At 45.4% G+C, this 17,902-nt stretch overlaps 1 protein-coding gene across 9 annotated transcripts in view; it reads right to left on the reverse strand.

Annotated features, from left to right (window-relative positions):
* Positions 1–17,506, reverse strand: part of BAZ2A (bromodomain adjacent to zinc finger domain 2A) — a 66,091-nt gene extending 48,585 nt beyond the window's left edge. For 2 of the 9 annotated variants that reach the window (XM_087886882.1, XM_034412396.3), the window contains exon 1: positions 1,879–2,264. The gene's annotated coding sequence lies outside the window, so the exon portion shown is untranslated. Of the gene's footprint in view, positions 1–1,194; positions 1,398–1,423; positions 2,265–16,903 lie in introns of those variants that run through there. The other 7 variants (XM_087886881.1, XM_034412394.3, XM_087886883.1 and 4 more) reach the window with 5 other exon arrangements.
* Positions 17,507–17,902: the final 396 nt, after the last annotated feature.

Genomic DNA, 17,902 nt, shown 5'->3' on the forward strand with positions numbered 1-17,902 from the left:
CCAGGCCACTTCCTGCAAGGATGGGGGAGGGAGCAGAAGAAAAGGATTGTTTGCATCAGGTTCAGCACACATGATTCAGCAAGGGAAAACAACAGCTCCGAGCATTCATTCACCCTAGAGCCACTTAAGGCTGTCTCTCACTATGCCTGCATCCCACCTCCACCCACACAAAAGGCTCTCAGCCTTAGCCATTATCTACCTGAACTATTCTCTCCGTCTCCCAAAACAGGTATATTGGCCTTTCCAAGAATTTGAGAGATTGCCACGAAATATATCACCTCAGATTATTTTACAGGCGAGACTCTTTCTCATAGGCATGGTACACCCATGGAGAAGAGGGGGAAAAAAAAAAAGGAGATTCCCCAGCATCAGATTGCACCTCCCCCACCTAAGTATGTCAGCGATGATGCCAGAACCTCAAGCTCTCCCACCGTCCAAAGACCCAGGTTCCTCTCTCATATATGCCCAGCGGAAAAGCTCCTCTTGCCAGCCCCAACGGAGGTACCAACGGATGCCGATCAGCCAATACAGGAGCTTCGGGTCCCGTTTCTTTCCCTTTACCTGTTCTTTTTCCTAAAGCCATTTTTTCTTCCCAAGCTGCCTCGGCAGGGAAGGACCCCTAAGAGGTGGGGCAAAGATCCTCGTCTGGCCCACCTCTTCCTCCCACCTCCCCAATAAAGTCTTCCTTAACCTAGTCACGCTCGTCCTGCATCCCCAGAAAGCCCCTACTATGGCCTCCCTCCCTTCCCGGCAGCCCTCCTCCTTGCGTTAAAAGCGGCCAAAAGATGGGGAGTTCTTCGCTCGCCTCCCGAAACTCCTCTCGCTCGAGGCTAATCACCGGCCTCTCCCTCCCACCCAAAAAAGTGAGGAACCCTCACAACCGCCGCCCCCCCCCAAGTTTTCTAGGTCCTTCGCTTCACAGATGAGGCTGCTGTGGTGATTTAACGATTTTCTCTCTCTCTCTCTCTCTGTCCTCGCCTTTTCTTCAACCACCAAGCCAGGCCTCCCTGGCCGGCCGGGGTGCCCAGCTTCCCAATACTCTCCGCCGGCGAGCCCGAAAGCTCTCGAGTCTTTCTTCCCACCAACAACACCCCCCCCCCACACGCACGAGCCGCCTTTTAAATACGGGAGAAGCGCGGCCGCCCTGACTTTAACCCCCACGCACCCTAACTCCCCCCCCCCCATCATTCCCACCCGGCTGGGCTTTCCCACGAAAACGTTTCTCGCTCCGGCTCTTTTCCCCAGGAGACGGCGGCTCTTCGCTCGCCCCCAACCCCCCCACCTCTCTCTCTTCCCCACCCCTGAGGGATGGCCGCCAGGACTTCCCATCAAACCGCCGGGGGCCATTACGGCTCTCCCCTCACAGCCATTTCCCACCCCCCCGCGCGCGCGCGCGCCGGCCCGCTCCTGCCTCTTTCCTCACCGCCCGAGCGGGGCGAGGACGGACTTGTTTCCTGGCGGTCGCCAGACCCCCCCCACCCCACTCGTCCGCTCCGCCGAAGTAGCGCCGCCGCTGTTGGTGGTGGTGCTGCTGCTCCTCCTTCTTCTCCTCCTCCTCCTCCTCAGGGATCCGGGCCCAAACTTCCTTCCCTCACTTCCTCTCAGAAGAAGAAGAAAAAAAAAAAAAAAAACCGGGGCCGCGTCCCAGGCGCTCCGCGGCCTCCTGGAGGAGCTCTTCCCCCCCCCTCACCTGTGGGAGGTGTCAGCCGGCTCCCCTCACATGGCCCGCCGGAGGAGCAGGGTCGGGTCCTGCGGGGCGTGGGGGGGGTGTGAGGGAGACCCGGCTGGGACCGGCGAGCGGAAGGGCCCGCCGGCCGAGGCGAGCGCGAGCAAAAGGCAAGGGCCGGAGCCAGGCCAAGCGGCCGTTATCGTTGTTACCCTCCTGGTCGTCGTCGTCGTCGTCCCTGGCCAGGAAGCCGAGCCAGCTTGCGAAGGACCGAGAGAGCGCCGGGACCACGGTCGACGGCAGCCGCCACTGCCGACGGCCTCCGCCAGGGTCCTAGCGCGCGGCCGCCCGCCCGCCCTAGCAGCGCTGAAGATGGGAGTTCGGAGGCGCGAGCGCCACCTCTGCCGGCCTAAAGGAAGAGCGAGTCGGTCCGAAATCCCCGTGCAAAAAAAAAAAAAAAAAAAAAAAAAAAAGCCAAGCCTCTGAGGCGGAAGAAGCTCTGAGGAGAAAGAAAAAAAAAAAAAAGAGTACCCAAGATAAGGTCTACTTTCCTCCGCGAAAGAGGCGGCGTAGGGATTGGAGATTGCCGGTGGAGGTCGGTCTAAAAAGGCTACGGAGCCTTGCGGGGTTCAGCCAATGCTCTGCAGGCCACGCGTACAGTTGGGTAGCCTTCTGCTGCTAGGGCTGGGCTTGAGGAAGGAGCCTGGTCTCCAACTCTGGACAGTCTTCGACATGAGATACAACTCGGAAGATGGTTAGCCTCAGGCAACTTCAGTTCATGTTCCAGATTTGGGAAGGGTGTTGCTTTCTGATTAAAGGCACCCCGGGTATGGTTCCCCGTTGCTTCATTTCTATTTCACAACAGATCAGGGTGACAAGAAAGGAACTCGGTGAGGCACATAGTGGCTGAGGAGCTAAACCAGCACTTCCTTGCCCCATTGTGCCCTTTTGCAACCCTGGCTCCGACCACTGTCAGGTTATCGAAGGATAAGAAATAGAGTGCAGGTAGTCCTCCACTTACAACAGTTCATTTAGTGACCATTCAAAGTCACAACGGCACTGAAAAAAGCGGCTTATTGTTTTTCACATTTACGACCATTGCGGCATCACATGATCAAAATTAAGATGCTTGGCAGCTGACTCATATTTATGACGGTTACACTGTCCTGGGGTCATGTGATTACCTTCTGCGACCTTACAAGTGAAGTCAATGGAAAAGCCAGATTCACTTAAAAATCATGTTACTAACAACTGCAGTGATTCCCTTAACTGTGGCAAGAAAGGTTGTAAAATGGGACTAAATTCACTTAACAACTGACTCGCTTAGCAACAGAAATTTTGGGCTCAATTGTGGTCGTACATTGAGGACTACCTGTAATACATTTGTTGTGCGTGGGCCATCAAGCTAGCTTCAATGTGAAACATCTTGTGGGAAGTGTGGAAACGCATGTGCTTAAAAGCAATTGTTTGGGAAATAAGGAAGGGCTTAATTTGAAACAGGGGACACATGGTAGTTAGGAAAGATGATAGGTGCAGGTAAGTTTCCCTATCTGACAAGACACCAATTCTTTGATTTTAAAGAAGTGTGATTGTCAAAGAGTGAACTTAGATTGATGTAGGCTGACACAATAAGGAACAGGAAAGAGCATCACAAAATGCTTATTGCATACAGACAAGCTAAAAAGGGTTTCTTGTGACCTAGGGTGCTTAGTAGAATGGTGACTGTCAGACAATAGGCAACTGACTGCTATAATGCCACCAATAAAGAAAAACCCCTTAAATGGGAAAAAAGGTCATACAAAGGGGGCAGGGGAGCTGGCTCCTAGCCTGATCTGTGACTGTATCAAAATAAGAACATGATGCCAATTAAATAAATTCTTAATGGAAATGATAAGTAGTTCTTGGAAGTTAAGATTGTGTGGCCATGGGCCTTTGACTACCATGTACGGTAATCTGTTTTGGGGGACAGTGTGGAGGCATATACCAGTACCATTTAATGTGGCATTTAGTGTTTATTTATTGTCAGAGAATTGAACTGTAGTAACAGGAAGAACAGGAGGAGGAGTATAGGTGTATGTAAAGATACACAAATTGGTGGTTCTGGGGAACAAGCATCCTGAGAGAGAGCTGTTAACATGAAGATTTAAACTGAACAGCAAATCTTTGATGTTACCATTCCTAATCTATAAAGAATATAAGGGGTGGTAAATGTATTAGACAACTGCCCACTCATCATAAGCACTATTTGGTTGTGTGCATCTTCTTTAGTTTAGGAATAATGGAATATTCTCGGCTGCAGTAACAGAGTTCTCTCTAGGTGCCATAAAAGAAACAAAATTGTATACGTCTGTCTTCTTAACTAGGTTGGGAATCTGTAAAACTCTGCTCCCAATGTTACCAGGCTTTGTTTCTATACTAACAATGCAAACCTGGGGGGACCTGGGAACACCCAAAGTTGATCTGCTGGGCAAAGGGACAGAAAACCAACAGTTTCAAGTAGTCACTGCTGTAAACCTGTAGATGGCCAGTTCTGTTATTTAAATGGCAGTGGAATCTGTCCTAATTCTATTCCAAAATCTGGTTTGAGTTTTTGTAAATCTACTGTGACGACATAGGAGTATGTCTGAATTGAACCCAGTGTCGTCCTATTCTAGCAACAGTAGCCAGCTATTTTTTTAACCCCCCCACACATTGTAAAATTCCCCATCCTCAAAACTACACATTTCAATCTTTTTTTTTAATCATTCTGAATTTCCTTTGAAAGTGACTAGCTCTCACTGGTTCACGCAGCAGCATATTTCATGTTAACTATATAGCGAATCAGGAATCTTTTTAACTGTGTGTGTTTGTGTGTGTGTATTTGCGCACCTTTGAGTCAATCTTGACTCAGGCAACCACTTGAACAAGTCCATGCAGTCTTCTTGACAACACTTTCAAAAGTGGTTTGTCATTGTCTTTTTTATAGCACTGAGAAAGAGTGGCTAGGGCAAAGTTACCAGCTAGCTTCATGGCTAAGCTAAGGCAAGGCTAGAATTTAGTGCGTCTTGGTTTTTAGTCCCATGTCTTTAACCATTACACAGGACTGGCTCTCCTTCATAGCATTATTAAGAGAGAAATCGCTAAAAATAATTGTCTGGATGTATGGAAGGTATAAGTAGCTGTTTTGGTGCATAAGCAGCCAATTCAAAAACAGCAAGGGAGGGCAATAGCTATTTTTGGATGAGTTGAAGTGTCACAATCATACAGAGTAATGTGGCAATTTTGTTGGTTCCAATAAAGCAAGAGTAAGCAATCTTGTGCCCTTTAGATATTTAATACCATACTACACCTCTCACAACTTTTTACTATTGGTCACATTGATTTGGGCAAAAGGGAGCTAAAGTCCAAAACGAAGTGAACATCAGGTTACCTACTGCAGTAGTAAAGATCTGTTGTGTTTTTATGACTAAATGCAACTGTGTTATACAAAGTGAGCATCAACTTGTTTACTTTGACTGGCAGCAATTTTCTGACACGGCTTTTATCAGGGATTTATGACAATTCCTACGAAAGATCAATCAGACCTTATATGTAATTATGGTCCCTCTGTCTAGGTTATTTTATTAATGCAAGACAGTATCCCCAAACTTGATACTTTTCAGATGTGTTGAACTAACTTGATCATGCCTAGCTGGTATGAAAGGGAATTATGGAATGGATCCACTCTGAGAAGGGCTTATGAAATTGCTATAGTTCACTTATGCAATCTAATAGTATTTCTTCTTGATGCACTTCTCCCTATTAATACTAACAATACTTTTGTAATGATAAAATGGAAAAAAATGTAGCTGGCAACCATTTGCATTTTTCTCCCACTAATTGGGAGAGGGGATCAAAAACACATCTCTTGCAGACCCTTATTCTTTCAGCTACAGCTATCTGGATTTCCTCATCCACAAATTCCCCTATCTTTCTTTAAAAAAACAAATGAGGGAATTAAATTCTCCTTACAGAGCGCAAGGTTCTAAAAATATAAGACCTCTAATCCCTGTTTTATGAATGTCTAGTTTACTTTATGGCATACTCATCCATAGCATTAAAACCATTCATAAACTTGGGGGATGGGGCAGGCACAAGATTGCTTAGGACAGGGCTATACTGAACTCCTTTTGACAAGCCCACACAACAAGAGGCATGTAGTGTAGTCAGACTGCAAGAGCAGCAGCTTCCTGGTGCAGATGTCCACTGGTAAGTTCAGCTTTCCTAGCTGCTTGTGGTGTAAGGAGACTGGAACTGCAACAACTCACCCACCCCTCCTTTTCTGAGATACAAAAGCTGACGCCAACAATGCCCACAAAATACATCTCTTGTGGCTGCAGGAAAAAACTGAACCAGAGGGCGGGGGAAGGAATCAGAGGGCAGCTGGAGGACACGGGGAAAACACAAATGTAAAAATCCCGCTAGCAAAGGGAAGAACGGAAGAAGTACACATTCTTGCACCCCACCCGGAGACTGTAATGGGGAAAGACTACAATCTATAGAGGGAGTGGGACCTATATCCAAATGGATTGGGAGAAAATGAAGCAGAACACATCTTCCTCATTTCCCAGTTCCCTCCATTCTGTGCTGAATCCAGCTGGTTGAGTCAGCCAGACGCAGCAAAACAACTCATTATTCTTATCATCCCTCAGCTCAGCCTCCCACCTCGTATGCTGGAAGGCACTTATTAATTAACCACTGATAACGACTTAGCTATACTCTGCAGTAGGGGAAATAAAGGGACATGAAGCATTACTCTCAAGTAAGTCAGCAGAGGAGAATACATCAGGGCCAAGCAGCATTAAATGCTCCCTCTCACAGCATGTTTTGTATTGGCTCTATCTCCCTTTAAAACAATGTGCTTTTAAAAACCTTAAAGCTTTTTTCAATCCTTTATGGCCAAAAGCACCCTTTCCCTCTCAAGAACCTGCCTGCTCTGCATTATCATGGAAACCATCTCTGCCATAAAAAGCTTAGATATCCTTCATATCATTATAGTTTATATCAGGCCTATATTCAAAAATTTTACATCAAGAAGGCAAGCAGGCTGGCCTCCTTGAATAATAAAACCACTACTCACAGCCTTTAATATCTTGATAATGTCCATTATACATAAATTTTCTATTCCACAAAACATGGAAGAATATAATTGCTAAAATTATATTGTAACTGTCAAAGCTGTCAGGATCATAAAACAGTGGTAAAAACTTTAATAAAGCTATTGACAACACTTATGTTTTTGCAAAATAAATGGCTTGAAGCTTGTATGCTAAAACTGCAGTGATAATACTTGTCAAGTTGTGGAATATACCTCTGGATAATATGAAAGGAACAACTAATATCCTGTTCCAATCAAGATATTAATTCCTTGCATGTTTTGTCCAAAATACAGTACAAAAATGTATGAAGCCCCATCATTTTCCCGCAAGGCCTCCTTAAGCCTCTCCTATGTAAGGGGAGATTGAAGGAATTCATTGCTATGGGAAAAGAAGTCTCCAAGCAAATATTAGATGCATAGATTTTGAGACAATGCTGTGTATCTATCAGTTTTTATGTTTGAAATAATAATACTTGATCAATTCCATTAAAAGCATTTTAATACATATATTCCCTAAATTCTTGTGCTTCCTAGGGGCAGTACAGGAATTATGCTACTCAAAAATACTACAGTATTGTCCGCTTACGAGAGACATGGACCAGGCCAGTACGAAATATCTAATTACACAGAGTTCCAATGACTTTAAAGACTGGAAAACAAGGACAACAATAATAGTTTAGGAATGCTAGCCTAAACCAGAATCTGACCACTTCTGCTCCATCAGGACAGCTATTGTAATCTATGATGAAAACATGGTGGTTCATCTTTCAATCTGCAGCTAACCTGCTTGCAGCTATTTTCCAGTTTGTCCAGCATTTTCTGAGCCAGACTCTGCAGGAGTGCATCAGACAAACCCATTAACCAAGAGCTGCAAGCTCTCAAAACCCAATGAGTGGAAGGGAGGTTTTCCCTGCCCTGTTTGCTGGAAGCAAAAGTAGGTTATAGCGTGTTGCAGGAACCTTTCTGTGCATTCAAGCATAGGGTGGGGAATATATTGGACCTGAGAAGCTGTCTGACAAGGAAATATAAAGACAGCCACCTCGTGTTTAGATAGAAGTAAAATGAGTTTTCATCTGCCAATGCTTTTCCTTGGAAAAATAATTGGTCTTTACAGGAATTGAATTCTATCTCAGGTTTTTGTTTTGTTTTTTTTTCTTCCAAGTTCAGGAAATCTGCCTAGGAACTGTCCAGAAATAATACAATCAAGTCAGGAAATAATTGCTTCACAACTACTATCCCTCAGCGCCCCCTTGTGTAGTGTTTAGTTTATAGTGTTATAAACTCTTACACAAAAGTACTATAAACTGAGTTACCTATGTGTATTTGGGTAAAAGTTGGATCTTCTGAATTCAAATTCTTACTCAGATAAATAAGATCCTAGGTAACTTTTGGGCATGTCAGATCCTGTCAGAATCAGTCCACACTATGCTAATATCCTGCCTTAATTATTGCAATATGCATTATATATGGACCATTCTATCCTTGAAAAGTGTCTTGAAATTGCAGAGTGCAGCAACGCTGCTAAAGGATACAAGGTACCAGGATCATATGATGTCAGTATAGAAATGTCTGTTCTGTTTGTCCGATGATAAATTTCAAAAATTGAATTTTTAACCCCCAAAAATGATTAGGGCAATTATCTGAAGGATTACCATTCCCTTTTCAAATCTGTCCACTCATAAGGATCTACAAGAGAGGCCTTTTGAAAAGGCTTCTGCTGTCAGAGATTTGTCTGTAACATACATGGGAGGAGGCTTTTAACATTACTTCAAGGATGCAGAATGTACATTTAAGGAGTTTTGTCTGGACTCTTTCTGTATTTGGAAAATCTCTGAAGATGTACTTTTCAATCAATCTGTTAATTGGTTTTGTGTTACAGTACTACTTAATCTTTTAATATTAATATTTTGTATTTTGCAAACTTGTTAATTGCTGTACTCATCTGAACAGAAAAAATGGTATAAACTGAATAAGTGAATATATACATACATTTTTGCTCTCACCTACATTATAACTTAAGATGATGAAATATACATCATCTGTGCTTTTTAAAGTGAAAACAAAGATTCACCAATGACAAATTTGAAATGAAATAATACATGGTGAATATCTCCCCCATGGTGATTTTATCCTTTTACTCTGCTTCCTTCATTTATCACTCTGGCCTCATAGATCTGCATCTAAGAACTCTAAACTTAGTTTTTGTGCACATCTCTCTCCCATAACACTATCAAGTTCACTGCAAATTATTTTTAGTCAGATAAAATACTGCAGTGACATGGTCCCTGTGTAGAAAATGTATGGGTTTTCCGATTCTGCCTTTACTTTAAATAGCAGAAAAGAAGAAAACAAAAGCAGGGGTTCAAGATGTCTATAGTGGATCATAGCACAAGATTGCTATTGGCTAAAACTTGTTCAAAACCCAACACTTGAGCAGTTGGGAGTAACAGTACCATTTGCAAATTCATTAAACATCATAAAAGAAAAATCAGCATTTATTATATGTCCCTGTACCTTACACAACTGTAGGTTTTCGTACATTCCAAACATATAGACGTTTTTGTATATAGATTTTCCTTTGCAGATGCCCACACATCTGCTGCATAAACATTCAGGGTAGCTGCACTGTGGCAACCATAGAGACTGAGTAAGAGCATGAATCCGCAGTGTAATTCTATGAAAGGACCTATTGTGTTAAATAGGAGTGGTGTGTGTGTGTGTGAGAGAGAGAGAGAAAGAGAGAGAGAGAGAAAATCAAATTGAAAAACAAAGATCTTTGGAATTCCAAAGATCTGCACGAACAGGAACCCCTGCCAATAGATGAGTCTGCCTCTAGACAGGAGTATCCTATAAATCCATTCACCAGCAATAGTCTCTGTCCTGTCAAAGAAGCATCAACAAACAAAGGCTGAATAAAACAAGGCTGTAGGACCTCACAGTGACTGGACAAGACATGGCAAGTTTCTTCTGGATGCTGAATGGGCAAAGGTGCTGATGTATTGTTTCTTCTTTTTTTTTTTTCATACTTCAGAGAAATGACCTTTCTCCTCTCCGAGAGATCCCAAGCTGAGGGATCCCAAGCTAGATCTATTGGAAACAGTGACCTGGATCTCTGAGAACCTGACTAGCTTCTGCAAGGACCTCTATGGTGTCCTTGCAGAACCTCAGGCTGAAGTGCCACCAAGACTATGAGCCCGGGAGTCAGTTTGGGCCCCAGCTGAGGTAAACTGGCAAGCCCTGGTTTTCTAAGCCTCAGTCTTCTTAGCAAAACGGGGACAGTCATACTTGAGCTCCCTGCAGAACAAGGATCACTTAAAGTACATACATGGAGTGCTTTGAACATGAAGTATTCATTAGCAAGCCATTTCTTTTAAAGCCAAAGACTCAGAAAAGGAATACATTTGCTCATCTCGCTCGATGTGTTTGAAGGCATTTTGTTTCCGATGGAGGGAGAGGGTGTGGTGGTGGGGGAACGCTTCTTCTAGAATTTATCCTTCTTCGCGTGAGGAAGCCGAAAGGGGTTTAAGTGCTCCTTTAAGCAGACCAGGGAAAACGGCTTCGGAGCCCGGCCGCCCCCGTCCCCCCCCCACCCGCCCTGCTCGCAAACTGAAATGAACTCGCTGCGTCAAGAGCGAAAACAAAGCGGTCAAAGGGATTGCCAAAGATAAGCATTCTGGGATGGACTTCGAAGTTTGTATTTCGGGACGAGGGGAGGGGGGTGGGCAGGGAAACTTCTTCCGAGAAAGGCGCTTGGCCAGCAGCCTCCGGCGCGTCCTTCATCCGCTGCGCGGTGACAACCCAAATGCCCTTCTCCGAGGGACGCCCGGCGGCTGCGAGGCGATTTCCCACCTCGCCTCCCTACAAGGCGCTAGATGGGAGGAAGTTCGCTCGGGAGAGGACCGAGAAGCAACTTCCTCGAGTCACACGGGCAGGCGGGGCAGAGTGGGGGGGAGGGGGAGAGATCAAACAGCGAGGCGGGACGCGGGCGTTCACTTTCCACGGGTTGCGCACTGCCAGACAACACACGCACAAAAAAAAAAGCACGCAGCAGCTTCTGGGGGTGGGAGGAGGACTGGTCGATGGCTGCTCCCAGGAGGACGCCTGGATGGGTCCGGGATTGGTGCTCTGAGGCAGCTGGGAAACTCCCCAATCTCTCTTATCTCCTCCTTCCTTCCTTCCTTCCGTCCCCCCGTCCCCCCCCCCCCACACACACATACACTCCTGCTCCATTTCGTTTGTCGCTCCCAAGATCTGTCGACACCCCACCCACAAACAAGAAAACAAACCCAGAGGCCATTAGAGGCTGCGTGCGCTGCACGACGCTGCTGCAAGGTGCAGGCTTGGTGAAAGCGAGGAGAGGCAGATGGTTTAGGTTTTGCGAGTCCCTCCTCTCACCCCACCCCCCAAAAAACCCCCAGCCTTGCCCAGCTTGCAGCCGCCAAAGGTTTTCTTTTCCACCTAGCGAAGTAGCGGCAGAAGCGGGTGGGCGCTCGCGCTCTCCCCCGCCCCGCCTCGCCTGCCTGCCCTCCTTCCCTCCCTCTCAGGGCTTTTAGCCCAAACCACCCAGTTCTCTTCCAGCGTGAGTCACGCTCAGGGAACTGACTGGCACAGAAGCCTTTCCCGCCCCGAGTGAGGCGGTCTGGTAATTATCCTCACTAGGGAGACCGGCAGGAAGACAAGGCGAGCTTGAATTCAGCATTATTGTCCTCCTGATTCAATTCAAGCCCAGTCCAAATTGCTGTTCGCCAGGTAAAACGTGGGGGGTACATAACAGCCAGAAGAAGGCTCAGCCAGCCCGGCCAAACAGCAGCTGTGGGTGCCGAGTTTCCAACAGATTAACAGATTCTCCTGTGTTGAGGAGGACTGCGCTACATTCACAGAAATAAGAGTAAGAGGAGGAATCGTCCTTGTAACGACCTCTGCACTCCAGCCTATCTGTAAGAATCTGTGAATGCATCTGGGCTATATATTTTTTTTAAATGCAAGAAAGGATAGGACAGTGATGGCTAACCTTTTTGCCATTGCGTGTCAAAAGCGGGGGGAGTGCGGGGTGGTTGCGCACGTGCGTGCCCACCCATAATTCTATGCACCCTGCCCCCCCACGCAAGCATGCGTGATTCCCCCATGGTCCCCCGCTTTTAGCATGTGATGGCACGGTGGGCCTGGTAGGCCTGTTTTTCACCCTCCCCAGGCTCCAGAGGCTTTCTAGGAGCCTGGGGAGGGCAAAAACAGCCTCTGGAGCCTGGGGAAGGCGAAAAATGGGCTTACCAGGCCCACTGTGCCATCACGTGCCAAAAGCAGTGGGAGCGTTGGGAGGGAGGTCATGCACGCATGCGCAGGGGTGGGCGGGCCACATTGAATTATGGGTGTGAACACGCATGCGCGCACTCCCCCCCGCACTCCGCCCACTTTTGGCATGCGACGGCAAAAAGGTTAGCCATCACTGGCTTAGGTATTGTGTGAAGCCAGTCATATTCTCTTTTTCCAAGTTACTGCATCTACTGGCTAAGGTAAGTAATTCTAGAATACTACAGGAATTGTCCTTCAATAAGTCAGTGGAAAGGGAGTAGCTAGTGATAATATAGTATATCAGTGGCATAATAGATACCCCTAGCCAATAATTGCATTGCTGTCCTGAAACCTGAAAATCAGATCTAAGTTACTAGAGAAATTACATGTAGCTTAGGCATCCCTAAAACAGTGTTTTGTTAAGATGGTTAATAAACTATGGTTAAACTAATGAGTAAGCCCAACATATGAACTCATTTATTGGCTCAGCTCTGATGTCATGTCAAATAATGGCTCAAACTAACCACAAAGGGTAGATTGGTTCTATTAGTTCTGATTCTTGATCCAAATTCCTTCCAAGCTGAGTGGGAGTCAAATCATAATTCATTTTATACATCATGTTTTCCAGTGTTTAAAATGCAAATAATGGATTAATCTGCCAAATTATATTTTCTTTCTTTTTTAACCAAATTACGATCAGCTTGACTATTTCCAACTTCTTTCTACTTAACATCTTGATAAGGCAGATCAGACTTACTGTTTAAAACCTAAAAATGCTAAACTGCAAATATTACAATCACAGTTAGCAAACTCAGTTCAGACTACAATTTCCAATGTAGATTTGCTGGCTGGCTGCAATCTATTTCTGGTCAGGTCATGCCCAACTCTGATTAAAATCTGCTTAGCAAGGAGTAAAGTATAAAAATGGGCTTACCTCTTTAAGCATAAATAAACAAATATCTAATTTGGGGCACATTTTCATAATTCGGATGTATTACATGCCTTACAAAATCTAAGTAATTGAAAAGAATACCTAATTCCAAACAAAAATAAACTCCATAAGATATAACTTTGTTTTTATTTATATTATTTATTTAAATTTATTGACTGCCAACTCCAATGGATTCCATTTTTATAATAGAATTGAGGTTTTGGTTCAAAGAAGAGGATTATTGCACTGTTTTTTCTCTGCTGCATTCTGTTAGAGCATGACCAAACCATAAATATGAATCATTTATAGTTACAAGTAGTCCTCGACTTACAACAGTTCATTTGGTGACCGTTCAGTTATTACATCACTGAAAAATGTAATTTATGACCATTTTTCACACTTAGGTCCATTGCAGCATCTCCATAGTTACATGATAAAAATTCAGACTGTTGGCAACTGTCTCATATTTATGACAGTTGCAGTGTCCCAGGATCATATGATAATCTTTTTATGACCTTCTGACCAGCAAAGTCAATGAGTAAACTAGATTCACTTAACAACCATGTTACTAACTTAACTGCAGTTATTTACTTAACAACTGTGGCAAGAAAGGTTGTAAAATGGGGCAAAACTCACTTAACAAATGTTTTGCTTAGCAACATAAATTTTGGGCTCAATTGTGGTCATATGTCGAGGACTATTTGTATTTTTTTCTTGTGAGCTGCCCAGAGTTATTGGAAATCAGGCAGTAAAAAAGTTAAATAAATAAGAACTATGTTTGCACTTTGTACTATGCTAATTACTTGTTTGGTTTTTGCTTTAGCTTTTCTATTCACCCATCCAAACATGGTTTATTGAATAAACCCTGTCTTAAACCATGACTTAGTCATGGGTCTTGGGAATAGAGTACAACTTTGAGAAGTCCTTTGATCCTTTTTAGGGCGATGATTGCTAAAATGTAGCTGAAAATGTCTATCCAATATTTACTAAAAGAGTAAAAATTGTTAGGGAGAGACTTTCAGCGCCATGGTTAATTTGCCATCCCTCCTCATCTCTAGAAAAACCAGAAAAAGTCGTGAGAAATATTAAAACCGTACAAAATAAAGAAAAGTGCCAGTTTCTATTCTCTATCTGGTTTTGCATAATTCTACATTAAAATGAATGAGAATGATATAAGATTCAGATTTTCTCATAGTTTTTTTTATTGCACACATCTTTATAAAGATCCTGTAATTTACTGGATAGCATGTTTCTCAACAGAAGAGTAGACTAGAACAAACAAATCAGGAACATCTAATTCCTGGAGCAAGTGATCTAGTTTAGGAAGCACTGTTACTAATATTCTGAGCACTGAATCAAAAGTTGTTACCTGAAGAAAGAGTTGCTCTTTCTCTGGCCACTGGTTTTTCAAATCATGGTGCATGCACTATATAGATGTACTGTATTCAGACAATACAAAAGCCAAGGTCACAAAATGATTTTCAGGGTCACAGCTAAGCTTTGAGAGGGAAGGGGTATGTGGCCATCCTGTGTAGATTATTATAGAAAGGAAAAGAAAGCATTCTATTGTTACAGGTAGTCCCCGACCACAATTGAGCCCAAAATTTATGTTGCTAAATGGGACAGTTAAGAGAATTTTGCCCCATTTATGACCATTCTTGCCACAATTGTTAAGTGAATCACTGCAGCTGTTAAAATTAATAACAGTTGTTAAGTAAATCTGGCTTCCCCATTGACTTTGCTTGTCAAAAAATTGCAAAATTTTTTGACCCTAGGACACTGCAGTCATCATAAATACGAGTCAGTCGCTGTGTGAAAAATGGCCATAAGTCACTTTTTAAAAAGTGCCGTTGTAATTTTGAATGGTACTACATGAACTGTTGTAAGTCAAGGACTGCCAGTATTGCATTTATTTATCTAAGGACAAGGAGAGGAATCTTGTGGGACTTCCTGTCTTATGGACCAAAATTCACAGCTATCACGAAGGAGTGTGTGGATTTGCTGCTCTGACTTGGGTAGACTAATACCTTGAGCTGAATATGTAGCCATGCTGAAACTAGCGAACCATGTTTCAGTCCAGCATGCTCGCTAAACCCAAACCATGTTATCAGTATATAGTTCATTGCATCACACAAACCCAGGAAACTCGAGTTATTCTTTAGATTGGTTAAGAACATATGCAGTGCCCTGCTGGATCATACACTTAGCCCATCTAGTCTAGGAGTCTAGTCTCACAGTGGCTAACCAACTGCATAAGAAAACTCACTAGTTTGCCAGGAAGGTGGCCTTAAGAGATAGGCACACTGCCATTGATGTCCAGGACTTTCATGAATTGGTCGAGTCCTTTTCTGAAGCCCAGCCAAGTTGGTAGCCAGGTTAACCATGGGCGGGTTTATGACAACCATAATTAAGATACATGTTGTGGGTTGCCTATTAGTCTACACTGGTTAACAAGTTACAATTAACTGTATAAATGCGTTTCACCAAAAGACAAATCATTTATAGACCCAATGTGTGAATTCACCCAAGACAAGAGATTATGGCTGAATGTGGTATGTTGATCTAGTCAATGAATAGCAGCTTGCTCATCAATTTGGAAGTATGCTAAGAACCACCTAGACCCATTCAGGAAGATTGGGATTTACCTGGGACCGAAACACAAGGTCAACAGCAGAAGATTCTAGAGCAGGAGTAGTAACCCGCCCCCACCCACAGGACTTAGCCAAACCAAGCTTCAGAAATGAGGACTTTTGTTGGTGCTTGAAATGAGAAAAGGGCTCTTCCAAGTAGGATCTCTTTCCCCTTCTTCCTATGAAGGTGAAGAAGCTGCTAGCTAAGACGGTCTCATTAGCATACCCACCTCTTCCAGGGTGAAACGGCTCCACTGAAAGTGCTTTTCATGAAGACTATGAAAATCCAGGCGCTGCAACGCAAATGCATTTATTCTGCCAACTCATTCACCTTCTTATGGGATAGGGATGCCATCTCCCAATTTCACCTGCGAGGCAGCTGAGAGAGCAGGCAGGACGCAGGGAGAGAGAGAGCACAGCCTCCCAGAATAGCTTTTCACCCATCTCTCCCCAGAGCTCTGAAGGGTGTTATTACCAATATCCTCTTCTATTAATTTACAAACCCCACCCCTGTGTTCTTCCTCTGGATGCCCAAATACCTTCAGGGGTCTGTTCAGGCTCTATTAAAAAAACACCATTCTCGACTTAATGTTCTTAACTGAGGACGGATCTGTGCTTCCCGATCCTAAGCAACAATTCACGGTGAAGGGAAGTTCCGAAAAGGGAAAAACACCCAATGGATCACTTCAGGATCTTAAGAGAATTGCTCAGGTAGCCTAAGCACTAGATAACACGTCATTGTAGTTGCTTCGTTTCATTCAGGGGACCTCTAGAAGCCAGGGTTTCCTCTCAGCCGCTCGCTAGCCTCCCAATTTTAGATCTCTTTTCGGATTTAATAGGAATGTACTGTTTCTTAAGGGGCTTGGGATTGATTGGACTGCAAGAAGGAAAAACGAACACTCGGGGAGAACTTGCTTGAGAAGGCGCCCCCACCCCCACCCCGTTTGAATCCCTCTTCTTAAAAAGTGGGGAGGTGGTGTTTGTCCGCCCCCGCCAGGGCTCTCGACTGCTTTAAAACAATTGTCAAGGAAAACAGAAACCGCACGGAATCGTTCTGCCTTTGGGACCCGGGGGATTCCGAGCGGCGGCAGCTGCCGCAGGCAGGGCATGAAGGACGAGAGAATAAGGCGGGGGAAAAGTGATGGTGAAGCAAGGACTCCCAGGCTCCTCCTGGATCGGATCCGATCAACTCGGTGGGATCGTCTGGGGTTCCCCCTACGCTCCCCCCACCCACCCGCGCCAGGCGTCCCGCACGTCCCGCGCCCGCTTACCTGGCGGAGGAAAGCTCTCTGGAGGCAGAGGGGATCTGGAGAGCCGGGCTGGAGGGCGGCGGCGGCGGATCCGACGGGGGTTCCCAGCAGCTTCCTCTCTTGCTTCCTCTCCGTCTCCGTCGGGGAGCAGGTGGCTGTTGAAGCCCTGGCGCTGATGTCACCAGGCTGCTGCTGCTGCTGCTGCTGCTGTCTCCTCCCCAGCCCCATGCAGGAGGCAGAGGCGAAGGCAGGACGATGAATTATTTAAAGGTGCAGGAGCCTTGCAGGCAAAGGCGAGGGAGATCGCAAAGCGGGGGGGGGGGGGAGTTGTACTCCCGTTGCCTAGTCCAGTTACCGCCCGCCTCCCCCTCTACCCAGAAATGGGGACACGGGGAGATCCCTCCGGCTAAGGAGCGAGTCGGGAGGGGGCAGAAAAGATCCTTAGTAATAGGGATTCCCACCCTCCCTGTCTTCCTACTCCAGGAGGTCACTAATGGGTAGATGTCACGCGGTTGGTTGCAGGCGGACGCACATCATCCTGGGTACCTTAATGCACCCTGGGGAACAAACAGCCCTGAGTTCTTTCTCTACAGCCCTCGGATGAAGACGCCGGCCCTCCCTCTCTCTCTCTCGCCCTCCCTCTCCCTCTCTCGCCCGCTCTCTGGGAAACCGCGAAGGCTGCGAGTGTACACGGGATCATCTCCGTGGATAGAAGTAAATCCTACCGCAGTCAAGAGGATTTATTCCAGCGGGAGGAAAGACGCTTTAGGTCGGGCAGTATTAATTGCGCCTTGCGGAGGGGGAAGTAAATCACACGAACTGAAAGAAATGCCCTGCCCAGACCTCCGAGTCGGACTGAGTAACCTTGTCAACAAGCTACTCCAAGCTCACAGTGAGGGGCCCTAAGTAGGACACGCATTGGCCCCACCCCACTTTTTAGAACTCCTCGGGCAGGAGCAGTTCCAAAACGGACTATGGTCCTATAGTAATGATACTATACAACTGTAACGTATATGATAT

Source organism: Pantherophis guttatus, chromosome 2 (genome assembly GCF_059756535.1).
Source record: "Pantherophis guttatus breed Tessera chromosome 2, ASM5975653v1, whole genome shotgun sequence".
In the NCBI taxonomy this organism is placed as follows: domain Eukaryota; kingdom Metazoa; phylum Chordata; class Lepidosauria; order Squamata; family Colubridae; genus Pantherophis; species Pantherophis guttatus.